The 14,365-nt window shown below is 43.3% G+C and overlaps 1 protein-coding gene across 4 annotated transcripts in view; it reads left to right on the top strand.

The window, feature by feature from the left end:
- The window catches only part of Tgfbr1 (transforming growth factor beta receptor 1), a 128,591-nt gene that overhangs the window by 72,477 nt on the left and 41,749 nt on the right, over positions 1 to 14,365 (top strand). The gene's annotated exons all lie outside the window — the stretch shown is intronic.

Here is a 14,365-nt window from a genome sequence, read left to right as displayed (position 1 = left end):
GCATTTTTACCCACATCCTTCCCACCCTCAACTTGCCGCATACGTCTGCTGTGGAGATCTAGATGGGCTGGAAGCCCTGTTCTGCTTCTCTCATGACTTCTAGCACCCATATTAGAATGCTTTCCCCCTTTTTTTAACCCCCTTTTTCAAGAGATGAGTCCTTAGGTTCTAAGTCCCCAAGGGACACAATCTCCACTCTTGCTGTTCCTGTTGGCTGAGCATTTGTTGAGAAGTGGAGGAGGGGAAGTGTCCAACTCTTTTAGCCACTGTGAATGTAGCTTTGCTCCATCCTTCTGGCCATCATTCTGTGCCTACTCCTGCATTCTGTTTCTTTAGTTCTGAGTCTGGAGTTCCTCTGGGGCTCTCCAGAGAAGGAAAGATCCTGGTCCTGGTATTTGGGGTTATGGCTTGCCTTTGCTCTTTCTCCTCTACTTCCTAGCTGTCAGTATTTTCCCAGACTTCTGATCTGCTACACCCTAATTTTCTACCATCAACACAATTTCTTTTCCTTTCTTTTTCCTTCTTTCCTCCCTCCCACCCCGCTTCTCTTCCTCTTCTTCCGACAGGATCTTTCTATGTAGCCTATGCTAGCCTCAAAATCCCAGTGCTCCTCAGCAACAGAAACCACCAACAGTGTGAAGAGACAACCCATAATATGGGAAAAAATTTTCACCTGCTGTTCCTCAGACAAAGGTCATCAGACCTCCCAAATTTAAAGACCCAATCCAAAAATGGGCATCTGAAATGAACAGACAATTTCTCAGACAAAGAAGTAGAAATAGCAAATAAACATATGAAAAAATATTCAACGTCACTGGTCATTTGAGAGATGCAAATGAAAACAAGACTGAGATTCCACCTCACCCCAGAAAGAATGACTGCCATCAAGAAGTCAACCAATAACAAATGCTGGTGGGGTTGTGGGGAAAGAGGAACTCTGCTCCACTGCTGGTGGGAGTGTAGACTGGTGCAACCACTGTGGAAGTCAGTATGGAGATACCTCAAAGAACTAGAACTGGAAGTCCCATTTGACCCAGCTATTCCCCTGCTGGGTGTCTTCCCCAAAGAATTAAAAGAATCATACCACAGTGATATATGTGCACCCATGTTCATAGCAGCACAATTGTAATAGCTAAAGCTTGGAAGCAGCCCAATTGCCCATCAACTGGAGACTGGATAAAGAAGATGGGGTTTTTTTATAAAATGGAGTACTACTCAGCCATAAAGAATGAGAAACTATAGACATTTACAGCTAAATGGATGCATATTGAGGCCATACTCTTAAGTGAAATAAATAGAACACACATGTGTAAATACTGAGTAGTTTCTCTAGTGTGAGAAACTGAAAGTGTAAATAAGGATTAAGAGGTATAATAGATAATGTGAAATAGAAGGGGCAAAGGGGAAGGGGAAGTGGGAGGGGTAGGGGAAGGAAAGAAGGGAATAGAATCAGTATGAGAAAATGAAAAAATGGAAACAAAGTCTTTGTAAATAGGGAGGGATGGAGGGGTTGAAGGGAGGGCAGGGGAAATGGGAAAAAATAACCAAGAGAGACCATGTAAAGGTACAAATTTCCAATGATGAATGTCATTATAGTGTATACCTAAAATGTACCAATAAAATAAAATTAAAAAAAAATTCCAGTGCTCCTGCCTCAGAACTTCCAGGTACTAGTGAATTCATGCATTTGATAATTCCTTATCATTTATTCTATTAAGTTCATAGTGTAGTGGAAAGTTGGATGCATGTGCTCAATTTGTGACTTCCAATTGAATGTATTTTTCAAACAAATTTATTCTTAATTCATGTAGCTCAAAAGATACAAAAGATACATAAAGTTAAAGGACTTTCCCATCCTATCCCAGATAAAGACTATGTGTCACTCTTTTTAAACTACCCTACCCTTCTCCCTTTAGAAATAAAGCCATGCATTTTAGCTGGGCTCCCGACACTCAGTTGAGGAGGACATTTCCTAGGTGTATTCAAGTGGCTGAGATCTGGCCAGTGGTCCCAGTGAAAGCCATAGGCAGGCCATTGTCATTGACGCAGACACGGTCATGGCAGGAGTGCAGAACAACACAATAGAAGCAACCTGACTCCCTGCATTTCCTCACTCTATTCCTGCCCTTGTTCCTTGAGAAAGGAAGGAAACTCTGTCTTGTTTAAGCCTTGTATTTGGGGGTCACTTCCTTTTTTTTTTTTTTTTGGTACCGGGCCTCGAACTCGGGCCTTTGCATTTGCACAGCAGGCAGTGAAACCACTGAGCTAAATACCCAGCCCTGGGGGTCACTTCTTATGGCGCCCTATCCTATTGTCTAATTGATATAATCTCTGGGCTCTCAGCTGTCTATCCTGAAGGCAACAATGTTTCATATTTCACGCAAAAACTGTAACAAACGCAAGCACATGTGAATGCATGCATATACATACAGCCCTCTCTTCATTTTGACATAAGTGACAGGAATGGAACCTGGGGGCTCATTTACCCTATCCAGAGATAGCGGAGCTCTATCTCTGAGCTACCCTCAAAAGCTGATTTTTTTTCCATTAAGTTTATTGGTACATTTTAGGTATACAATACAATCACATTCATCGTTGGGAACTTGTACCTTTACGTGATGTATTTGGTTCTTATTTTTTCCCCATTCCCTGTCCTCCCTTCGACCCCTCTACCCCTCTCTATTTACAAAGACTTTGTTTCCATTTTTCCCTTTTCTCATATTTTTTCCCCTACTTTCCTTTCCCCTACACTTCCCACTTCCCTTTCCCCTTTAAACCTTTTCTCCCAATTTTACAATATCAATTATACATTTTGATCCTTATTTACACTTTCAGTTTCTCACACTAGAGAAACTACTCAGTATTTACACATATGTGTTCTATTTATTTCACTTAAGAGTATGGCCTCAATATGCATCCATTTAGCTGTAAATGTCTATAGTTTCTCATTCTTTATGGCTGAGTAGTACCCCATTTTATAAAAAAACCCCATCTTCTTTATCCAGTCTCCAGTTGATGGGCAATTGGGCTGCTTCCAAGCTTTAGCTATTACAATTGTGCTGCTATGAACATGGGTGCACATATATCACTGTGGTATGATTCTTTTAATTCTTTGGTGAAGACAACCAGCAGGGGAATAGCTGGGTCAAATGGGACTTCCAGTCCTAGTTCTTTGAGGTATCTCCATACTGATTTCCACAGTGGTTGCACCAGTCTGCACTCCCACCAACAATGGAGAAGTGTTCCTTTCTCCCCACAACCCCACCAGCATTTGTTATTGGTTGATTTCTTGATAGCAGCCATTCTTTCTCCGTTGAGGTGAAATCTCAGTCTTGTTTTCATTTGCATCTCTCGAATGACCAGTGATATTAACATTTTTTCATGTTTATTTGCTGCATCAAAAGCTGATTTTTAAAGAAGAGGCGAAGCTCCATCTGGAAGAGGAGTGCTGCTGACAGACCTCAGCTGAGCTGTCTTCTTGCTGACAAATGGAGGTTTGCCTCCAAACATGCACCACCCCCTGGAAAACCCAAAACTCTGCAGCTAACAGAATCTCCTCTGGAGCATTATTCAGGCAGGTCTGCAGGGGACTCACCACCCCTTTTCCCCTAAAAAGAGAGGTTTCCTAAAATGTTCCAGCCACACAGAATCATCTCTCTGTGAGGAGTCCCAAATTCATTTTCCCCACTCTGAATCTTTCTGAGATCTCTGGGGCTCCAGGTAGATAACTCAGCCATGGCCCTACTTGTGGAAGCCTGGGCTGTAGGTGTCTCACTGAAGAGTGAAGTGGCTCGGCGAAGGCCTCCTGAAAGGTCTCTTCTCTCTGCCCATCCTTCCCTCCTCCCTGCCACGTTCCCATGCTGGGTCCAGTGTCCTGAACTGATCGTGTGACAGAAAGCCTGGGAGACTGGGCAGTGTCTCCTCTGAACTTTCCACCCTTTCAAAAAAGAAAGGAGAAGCCAGAAATCCATTCCGGTTGTCAGGTGGGGGTAGAGGGTTGGGGGAAGAAGCCATTCTTTTCTGTGAGATTTGTTTTCTGTGTGGCCTTGGCCTTCACAGTGTTGTAAAATTGGCATCTTCCTGCCGTTCTTACTTCTCTGACTGACTCCTGCTTACCTCAAAACCTGTTTCCTTGACTGCAGATAGCCTCCCTCTCCAAGCTGTGTCTGTCTGTTTCTCTCTCTTACATACATGTGGACTATTCCTAAACCACTATCTGTCCCCAGCATCTACCGTAGAGGTGCTTGGGAGCTTAGAAGCTTTTGTAGAGCAAATACAGTTTTCAGATTTTTAGTTTTGAATGTAATGTAAACAATTCCAAAATCAAAATGTCTTTCACTGAGAAGCCTCCCTCTCACCTTCCTCAAACATGTACTGCAAACATGTACTAAGGAAAAAAAGAGATTGTTCACTGTATTAATAGAAGGAATAACTAAATGGACCAGTGGTTTCCCTGAGATATGATCATTTAAGGAAACAAAATACATTAAAAATTATTCCTCCCTCCTCTTTATACAGAATATTAATTAACACTATGTGTATTATTCCCATTATAACCTGGAGGTTTTTTAATTAATAAGTTAAAAATGTTTATCCATTTTATTTTGCACAATGAAGCATGTATAGCTGCAGTCCTATGCTTCTTATAATACTTCATTTTTCTTAGAAAGAAAAACTTATCCATTCTTTACTTCTTCCTGTGAGGAAGGTTTCAGGGGGAGAAACTGTCCTGGTGATGAGGCTGGGAAGGCTGTGGGACCCCAAGTGGTTACAGAAACTTTCTTACCGAGTTGGGAGATAAGCTAGCTCCTAGTCATGTTTCTGAGGCGAGCAGTCGGGGATGCTAAGTGTGGCTCAGAGTACCGTTCCCAGCCCTGAGTGACATCTGGGTTGTGTGTCAGTCAACTTCTGGATTGTGAGCCTGTCTAGTGAAGACAGTTATTGCAAGGAATTGGCTTACATAATTTTGGGGGCTGACTAGGTAAGTCTGAAACTCAAAAACAGGCTGTCAGGAAAGGCGAGCTGGGCCTCTGCTGACAATCTGAAGCTGCTGTCCAGAGGCACAATGTTTCTTCAGGGCAGCCTCAGCTCTGCCCCTGAAGGCTCCCAGCTGATCGAATCAGGCCCACCAGGGTCATCTGGGACACTGCCTTACTCAGTGCCAATTCCTTAATGCCACCCACAGAGCACCTACATAGCAACACCTAGTAAGCCTGTTGTCGCCGTCAAATACACATCAAACCCACCATCACAGGGTGACTTAGGGGAAAGGAACTGAGAGCAGAGGCTTGGTGGGGCTGGGGGAGGGGGTGTTGGAGGGTGTTTTTAAAAAATCAATTTAGTTTTCTCAAATGATCATATCTCAGGGAAACCATTGGTCCACTTAGTTATTCCTTCTATCTGTGGGATGAAGCATTTCTTTTCTTTTTTTCCATAGTCCATGTTTGCACTATGTAATGATCACATTCATCATGGGGAGTAGGTATACCTACATAGCACATCTTAATTCTTTTTATTCCCCTTTCCCTCCCCACCCTCCCGCTTCTTCCATCTCTTGATCCCTTCCCTTTCCCACTTGCAAAAATCTATCTCCCTGTTTCCTATTTGTCTTTTATTTTGGTCTTTATTTATACTCTGGGTTTCTCATATAAGAGATGTATGATATTTAAGCTTGTGTGCCTGATTTATTTCACTTAACATTATAGTCTCAAGGTGCACCCATTTTCTTACAAATGACTCAAATTTATTCTTCTTTATGGCAGAGCAGCATTTCTTGCCAAGGTTATCTTGACTGGTATTTGGGTTTCCTAATGCACTGGTGGAAAGCAATTCATCCCTTAGCCCGTTGCACAGGTGAGGGACACACCCCAAGTCCCTGCTCACCAACCTGGTAGGAGCCACTGGGGTTTTTCTCTGGTCACTGAAGGGTTAAGCCTGTGCAGCCTCTGCTGACCTGGGGGGTTTTGGCTGGTACTCCAAGGCCATTAATCATCCAGGACCAGGGCTGCAGGGACAACACTTACCAGCAATTAACCTACAGTAGAGGCAGCATTGTTCCCTCTTGCACTCCCCTCATCTGCACACCCAATTACTCTAAATTAACATTTACCAAGCAAAGTGCCTGTTAATTGGAAGGGCACTAGAAAGAAAGGCCACACACCTACCAGTCTAACTTAATAACCTTGAAAGCAGCCATTAATTAACAGGGGGACGTTTCCATTCAGATCTTGTTTAGACGGTTAGCAGTTAACTGTGCATCTGTGTTTCTGAGCAGCTCTGCACCCGCCTCCCTGACCCGCACGACAGCCTCATGGATGATAAAATCACACTCATAAATAAAACTTCCCTGGCCAGAAGGCCTGCTGATTCCTGGAGACAGTCTTCTCAGTGTCTAGATGGAGAAACCAAGGCTGAGAGAAAGGAAGAGAACAGCTGAGGGTCATAGGGCAGCCTCCCTGGCCTGGTCCTGTCTCCTTTCTGCCGGGTGCATAGAGGTGTGAAAGGCGTGGCAGTATTCCACCCGGTCCCTGTAATGCCAGGGAGTTTTGCCAGCTGCTGGGGGTGAAGCGCAGGAGGTTGTAAGAGGGGATAGGGAGAGACAGAGAGGAAGGGGACACCCTGTCAGAAAAGGAAATGAAATACCCCAGTGTGGCCTTCCAGGCTGGCTCCCGTCACCGGCTCCCGTGTGCTGTTGGGTTAACTGGAGCTGCATCCCCAGCCCAGGAATTGGAAGGTCCTTGTAGACACCTCCTCTTCCCTCACCCTTACCTCCCGTCAGTCCCCAGGTCTTGCCCATTCCATCCTCATTGTCATCAGAACTGAGCTTTTCCTTTTCTGTGCACACTGGAAAGGAAGTCTGGTCCTGCCTGGGCCTCCTTGGTTTGCCACCTTTGTGCCTTTGACTCTGGTCCATTCCCCTCCAGACACCGAGGCTGTTTCACAGCTTCCAGACTTGTCTCTCTGCTCTCTTCAGACCACCACCTCCCCTCCCAGCAGGTGGGACCTGCTCAGCTGCCCTCTGCCCTTGGGGCTTGGCCACCCTGTCTGCCCTGCAGATTCCTGTCTAGCTGGCCTGAGTCCCCGCCTGGGCCCTGAGCCTCCTCAGGCCTCTCTCCTCCTCTCCCTCCTCTCTGCCTCCTGGATCCTTCCTCTAGGCTGGAAATCTGAGTGGCTCCCGTTTCAAAACAGTCCCGCTAGCCAGGCACAGTGGCATGCCTGTCATCGTGGTTAGACACTGTCTCAAACAAAACAACCCCAACCCCCAGAGGGCCGAAGAGCCCTGCTCTGCCCAGCTGTCCTGTAGCCACTGCTGCCCTCTCTGCTCCCCTCACTCAGAACGTCTCGAAGCAGGAGCCTATCTTCCTGCTAACCTCCTGCCTCAGATGCCCCACAGATGGGGCCCAGCTCAAGTTCAAAACAACCTTGTTATGAAACCCAGAGACACATTTTGGGTTTTGTTTTGCCTTGACACTGGGTTTTAAACCTAGGACCTTCCCATTGAACTACATCCCTAGGCCTTCTGTTTTGAGACAGGATCTCTGAAATTGCCCTGGCTGGGCTGGTACTTGTGATCCTCCTGCCTCAGCCTCCCAAAGTGCAAGCATTACAGGCTTTTTCCACCACATCAGACTTGTTTTTGTTTCTGAAATGAGACTCTTTTGTAGAATTTATTGTATTGATATCTCCCTCCCTCCCTCCCTCCCAACCTCCCTTCCTTCCTTCCTCTTTTCTGAAGCCTGGAAAGAAAAGCATTCTATCTTGGTCTCCCGATGCCGCTCTTCATTTTGCAGACATCTCTTTCCACCTGTCCCCTCAGGATTTTGCGTGCTCTTCTGCTTCTCATCACGGTTTCCTCGAAAGCCTCATGCATTTCATAGCTTCTATTACCAACTCAATGAGGAATTGGGGGGGACAATGACTATGTTTATTCCCTCCTGCTGGTCCCCCTTCACTCTAGCTTCCCATCTCATTGAAAGTTCTCTCATGCACGTGAGAGTCACAGCTCACCACCTTCCCTCCTGTCCAGGCAGTCAGTCTCGTAACTTCAGGTCCTTTCCATTTGTCTCCAGCCTGGCCCGTGTTTGTACTGCCATGACCTTCACCGTGATCTGCCCCAGGCTTGCCTTCCTGGAGGCAGACTGCTCTTGCGAGATGTCTACTTTAAGGAGTCACTCCACTCAGTGGCATAACACTGACCTCAGGGTACAAGTCAAGCCCTTTAGAACATCACACATCACACTTGTAGTCAAACTTGTAGGCTCTGACACATTGCTCTGACACACTGGATAAATTCCTGGATGAGTACAAGGTTTCTAATCTCAGCCTCAAATATCTCATTTTAAAAAATAAATAAACATCCTGTCTACAGCATGGCTTATTAGAACTTTGATGTCCATTTCCTAAATGAAGTCTAATAATACATCTGCCAGGTAGATATTATTATTATTATTATTATTTTGCCCATTGTACAGATGAGAAAAACTGAGTGTCACAGAGTCCATCTTCACAAAATACAATCAGGCGCCACAAAACAGCCCTTCAGCAAACAACACATATGTGATTATGACCACTTAAGATAGTGTGGCTCAGTGTCACTGACACTGAATTAATTTGTGTAAGTGCTCTGTGATATTTACACAATGATGACAATGCCTAATGATGCATTTTTCAGAACTCAGCCCTGTCATTAAGCAATGAATGACTGTGATATAAGCAGGATTTGAACTCAAGTCTGATGTTTCCTTGAGCAGGATAAGAGGCAGGGGCTTCCAGTAACTCAGAGGCCACTCTGACCAGGGCACAGACCTAAGGGACCCTCCCACGTTGTATCTGGCTTTTCTCATTTGCCCTGGGCACATATACCTAGGGCCTGAGTTCCAACCTGAGCTCTGGGTCAGAGAGCACCTTTGCCTCAGATGGGACGGATGACAGACGCTGGAGGATCAATAGCCATCTGTCGGGGCTCCACTGACAAGCTAATCTTTCCAGTAAACATTTCATTAGCCCCTGTCAGGCTGCTGCACCTGCCACCAGGAAGGATGGGGCTGGGGAAGGGGCCCTCTGCTTTAGAAATTGCCTCCCATGTCAGTGGCGGTCTCTGCACCCCTGAGAACCAACCAAGCCAGCTAGAATACCCCTGCCATATGCTGGAGGACTCCAAACCTGCCCCAAGAGTTTTGTAAATTCTGGAGACATGTTCTTTTTGTTTCCTCTAGCTTTTCTTCATGCTCCCACCCAGCCCATGAAGAGTTCTTTCCACTTTTGCTTTTTTTTCCATTGTAATACTACCGCTGCTGCTGCCACCGCTACAAATGATAACATCAGTTGTATAAATAACTACAATAGCATGCGTTTACTAAGTGCCTACTTTATACCCTGTGTACGGGCACTGTACTAAGCAATTTATGTACCTTAACTTATTGTAAACCCCACAGCAACCGTCGGAGTAGGTGCTGCTGTCCTCCTTCACTTTGCAGATGAGCAAGGCTTCTGTTAGATTAAGTGACACAGTGGGTGCTGGTCTGAATTTATCTCATTCCAGAACCCAAGTCCTTCTCCATTATGTTAGTCAGCTTTCTGCACTATGACACAGTACCTGAGATGGACAACTTAAAGGGGGGAAGGAAAGGTTTATTCTGGCTTGGGTTTCAGTGGTTTCGGTCTGTGGTCATCTGACCCATCACCGTGGGCTGATGGCAGCACAGTACATCAAGGCTGCTCACATCATGGTGGTCAGGAAGCACAGAGAAAGGAAGCGGCCAGGGTCCCAATATTCACTTCAATCACACTCCCCCAGAGACCCGAGACCTCCCACTAGGTACACCTCTGAAAGTTTGCACTACCTGGCAGTAATATAATAGTTGAAAGTGATATAGTAGTTGAAACCTTTCAAATTTTTCTATACATAGTCAGCATATGCACACAAAAAAGATTACCACACGAGGCATGTGATTCAGCAGCCAGTTGTTCTTACACAACAATATATTTCCATGTCAATAAATACAGTCTTATTCAATTTTTAGTGGCTTGAAACATTCTGGTAGATTCGAAGCACATAATTTCTTTAGCCTCCTGTCAGTGAACAGTGCTTGTAATATCGTGACTTTTTAAGCAATGCTGCATTGAATACCCTTGGATATATAGTATATTCCTATATACTTACCTCAGTTTTCCTCCTAAGGCAGGCCTGCTTAATGGTAACACCTTTATTTTGGACCAATCATTCTTATTCTGGGGGGCTGTCCTATGCATTGAAGGATATTCAGCAGCCCCCCTGGCCTCCACCCACTAGATGCCAGTAGCATCATCCCCTCCCTCTAACATAGTGACAATTGCTGTCTCCAGGCTGCCAAATGTCCCCTGGGTGGCAAAATTACCCCTGCGTGAGAGCCACTATCTTAATGGTAAAGTTCTCAAGATGAAAGTTTAAAGAATATATACATATACATTTTAAAATCAAATTACCTTCCAAAGATGAACTGATTTATACTCCAAACAACAGTGTATTAAGTGTCCAAGTAAAACAAAAAAAATCAAAATTAAATAATTTTACAATCTCATAAGACAAAAAGCTCTATTGATTTTTCAAAGTTACTAGAGTGAGTCTAAACAATTTTTAAAAAGTTGCTTGTTTTTATTATCTTTATAATTTACTATTTTCTTAATTTTATATATTAAATAAAGTGCATGTATCTTTCCTAGTTTGCCTTTATGTGTTTTTAAAAATTTTATTGGCACATTCTGGATATACATAATGAAAACTTTCCTCATAGGGCATTTCTACCTGTACATGATATATCTTGCTGCTTCTTTTTTTCCCCATTCCCCTCCTCTCCCTTCAGTTCCTCTTCCCTTCTTGTTTACAAAAGCTTTGTTTCCATTTTTTTCCTTGTCCCGATATTTGTGGTCTTATTTATTTTAAAATCTTAAGACTATCCTAAGGAAGGCCAGGGAAAGAGTCTTTGCACAGTTGCCTTTTTCGAGGTTCTGAATTGTGTCCCCCGCCAGTGACACTCATTGGCTTTCAATCCCCACCTGCCCACGCCACTTGCCTTTTGGGGACTGGGAACTGTATCTTGCGCCTGGCAGAATCTTCACTTTGCAGAGCTTCTATTCCCTTCTCTTTTGTATTAAAATCTCGTGGATATTCCTTCTGTTCCTTTTGCATCTGAGGGAAAAGTTGTGGCCCTGCAAATCCTGTTGTCAGGAGGGAGCCCTGATCTGGAAACCTGACCCGGGGCTTGACGATAATTAGTTCAGGTTAATTATTGCCTGTCTAGATTCCCAGCATAGCAGCCTCTTTCCCCTAAGCTGGGGCCTCTAGAGGTTTCCTTTATGAGCTCTGAACCCCCAGGGAGGTCTTAAAGTAATGAATTTTCCTGTAATCAGATTTAAGGGTTTGTTCCCTGAGCCATGCAGTCAATTGCAGAATTGAGCACTGACTGGTTATTTGGCCACAGAATAAGGAAAATCTTGTGCAAAGCATCCAATAAGCAGCCCAGAGATACTGTATGTTAAAAAATGAAATGATGCTTTAGAAAGACTGACCTCTGGTTTGAGAGGGATTGGTTTTACTTTCAAGGGGAGGAGATATCTGGGACCTATTCAGAAGAGTGGAGTAGTTGTATTAGTTAAGGTTAACTAGAAGAACAGAATATATAAGAATTATGTATATATATCTATATATACTCATATATATACTATATATGATTATAGAAAGGATTTACTAAGTAGGCTTACAAAGGCCACCTGTGGAATCAGAGGTGGAAGAATGTAAAATGGCCATCTGTGTCCTGGAGACCTGAAGGATCCAGTTGAAAGTCAAAGGCCTGAAGCTCACTGTGGAGTTCCATGTGAGTCCCTGTCAGAAAGCTGAAGGGTCTGGGTTTGAAGGCTGAGGAGTCAGCACTGCAAGATTAAAGGAACAGAGATAAATGTCCAAGGCAGAAGAAGTTAAACTGGCATTATTTGCTGATGATATGATACTCTACATTGAAGGCCCAAAAAACTCCCCCAAAAGACTTTTAGACTTAATTGACAGATACAGTAGAGTAGCTGGATACAAGGTAAACACTCAAAATCAATAGCCTTCTTGTACACAAATAACAGACTCACTGAGAGAGAAATTAGGGAAACAATCCCTTTCACAATAGCATCCAAAAACATGAAATATCTAGGAATCAATCTAACGAAGGAAGCAAAAGACCTCTACATTGAGAACTACAACAGTCTGAAAAAAGAGATTGAAGAGGATATAAGAAAATGGAAAGACATCCCTTGTTCCTGGGTAGGAAGAACAAATATAGTGAAAATGGCCATACTTTCAAAACTACTATACAGATTCAATGCAATCCCAATTGAAATCCCAAGAGTATATTTCACAGAGCTAGAGAAAACAATCCAAAAATTCATTTGGAACAAGAAGAGACCTAGAATAGCAAAAACAATTCCAGGCAACAGAGACATGGCAGGGGGTGTCACAATCCCCAACTTGAAACTATACTACAAAGCCACTGTGATAAAAACAGCATGGTACTGGCAAAGAAACAGACCTGAGGACTAGTGGAATAGATTAGAAGATACAGAAACAGTGCCAGACACACTCAGCCACCTCATCTTTGACAAAGGAGCCACCATCCTCACTGGAGGAAAGATAGCTTCTTTAATAAATGGTGTTGGAAAAACTGAATTTCAACTTGCCAAAGATTAAAACTAGACTCCTATCTTTCACCATGCACTAAACTAAAATTGAAGTGGGTTAAAGATCTAACTATTAAAACAGAAACACTAAACTTGCTGGAAGATAAGTTAGGCAGAACTCTCTAAGACATTGGCATAGGAAAAGATTTTAGGAACAAGACCTCAGTAGCATGGGAGCTAGCACAAAGTATCAACAACTGGGATCTCATCTTATTAAAAAGCTTCTGCACTGCAAGAGAAACCACCAACAGAGCTAAGAGACAACCTACAAGGTGGGAAAAAATTTTTACCAGCTGTTCCTCAGACAAAGGTCTACTATCTAGAATATATAAAGAACTGAGAAAAATCAGACCCCCCCCAAATTTAAAGACCCAATTCAAAAATGGGCATCTGAAATGAACAGACATTTCTCAAAGAAGTAAAAGCAGCACATAAACATATGAAAAAATGTTCAACACCACTTGTCATCTGAGAGATGCAGATGAAAACAATGCTGAGATTCTACCTCACCCCAGAAAGAATGGCTGCTATCAAGAAATCAACCAATAACAAATGTTAGCGGGGTTGTGGGGAAAAAGGAACCCTTCTTCACTGTTGGTGGGAGTGCAGACTGGTAAAACCACTGTGAAAATCAATATGGAGATACTTCAAACAACTAGGATTGGAAGTCCCATTTGACCCAGCTATCCCTCTGTTGGGTATCTTCCCCAAAGAATTAAAAGAATCATACCACAGTGACATATGCTCACTCATGTTTATAGCAGCACAATTCGTGATAGCTAAAACTTGGAAACAGCCCAAATGCCCATCAACTGGAGACTGGATAAAGAAGATGGGGTTTTTTTATAAAATGGAGTATTACTCAGCCATAAAGAACAAGAAACTAGAGACATTTCTAGCTAAATGGATGCACATTGAGGCCATACTCTTAAGTGAAATAAATAGGACACACATATGTAAATATTGAATAGTTTCTCTGGTGTGAAAAACTAAAAGTGTAAATAAGGATCAAAATGTATAATTGATATTGTGAAATAGGAAGAAAAGGTCTAAAGGAATAGGGGAAGTGGGAGGGGTAGGGGAAAGAAAAGAAGGGAAAAGACAAAATACAAGAAAAGGAAAAAAATGGAAAGTTTTTGTAAATAGGGAAGGGTGGAGGGGTTGAAGGGAGGGCAGGGGAATGGGGAAAAATAAGAACCAAGATACATCATGTAAAGGTACAAGATCCCAATGATGAATGTAACTGTACTGTATACCTAAAATGTACCAGTAAAGTTAATGGAAAAATAATGTCCAAGGCAATGGCAAAGACTGGAGTGCCTCCGAAGAAACAAAGGGAAGACTTCCTTCTTTCCCTTTTTATTCTGTTCAGGCTACAAGCCTATGGGTCGGTGCCATCACACATCTAGGGTGAGACTTCCCTCCCCCGTTTGTGGCCTACATGTCAGTCATCCACAGACACATCCAGAGCTGGGCTGCACTATTCTGCTAGGCTTTTATTAATCCATACCATAATTAATGATCACAATCCACCCTGTGTCAACTTGACAACCAGACACCTCTCCTTAAACCAAAGATACCTGCTTAATATATATGCATATATGCACAAGTGTATTAACAAAATAGGAAAGAAATACTCATGGCAATTACCATCCTTGTTTCTGTA

The sequence above is a fragment of the Heterocephalus glaber genome, unplaced genomic scaffold (genome assembly GCF_053883595.1).
Source record: "Heterocephalus glaber isolate CG9 unplaced genomic scaffold, H.glaber_assembly_v1.0 deba00001481, whole genome shotgun sequence".
Taxonomy (NCBI): Eukaryota; Metazoa; Chordata; class Mammalia; order Rodentia; family Bathyergidae; genus Heterocephalus; species Heterocephalus glaber.
The sequence above is the reverse complement of the archived record's forward strand: the minus strand, read 5'-3'. Positions and strand labels throughout refer to the sequence as shown.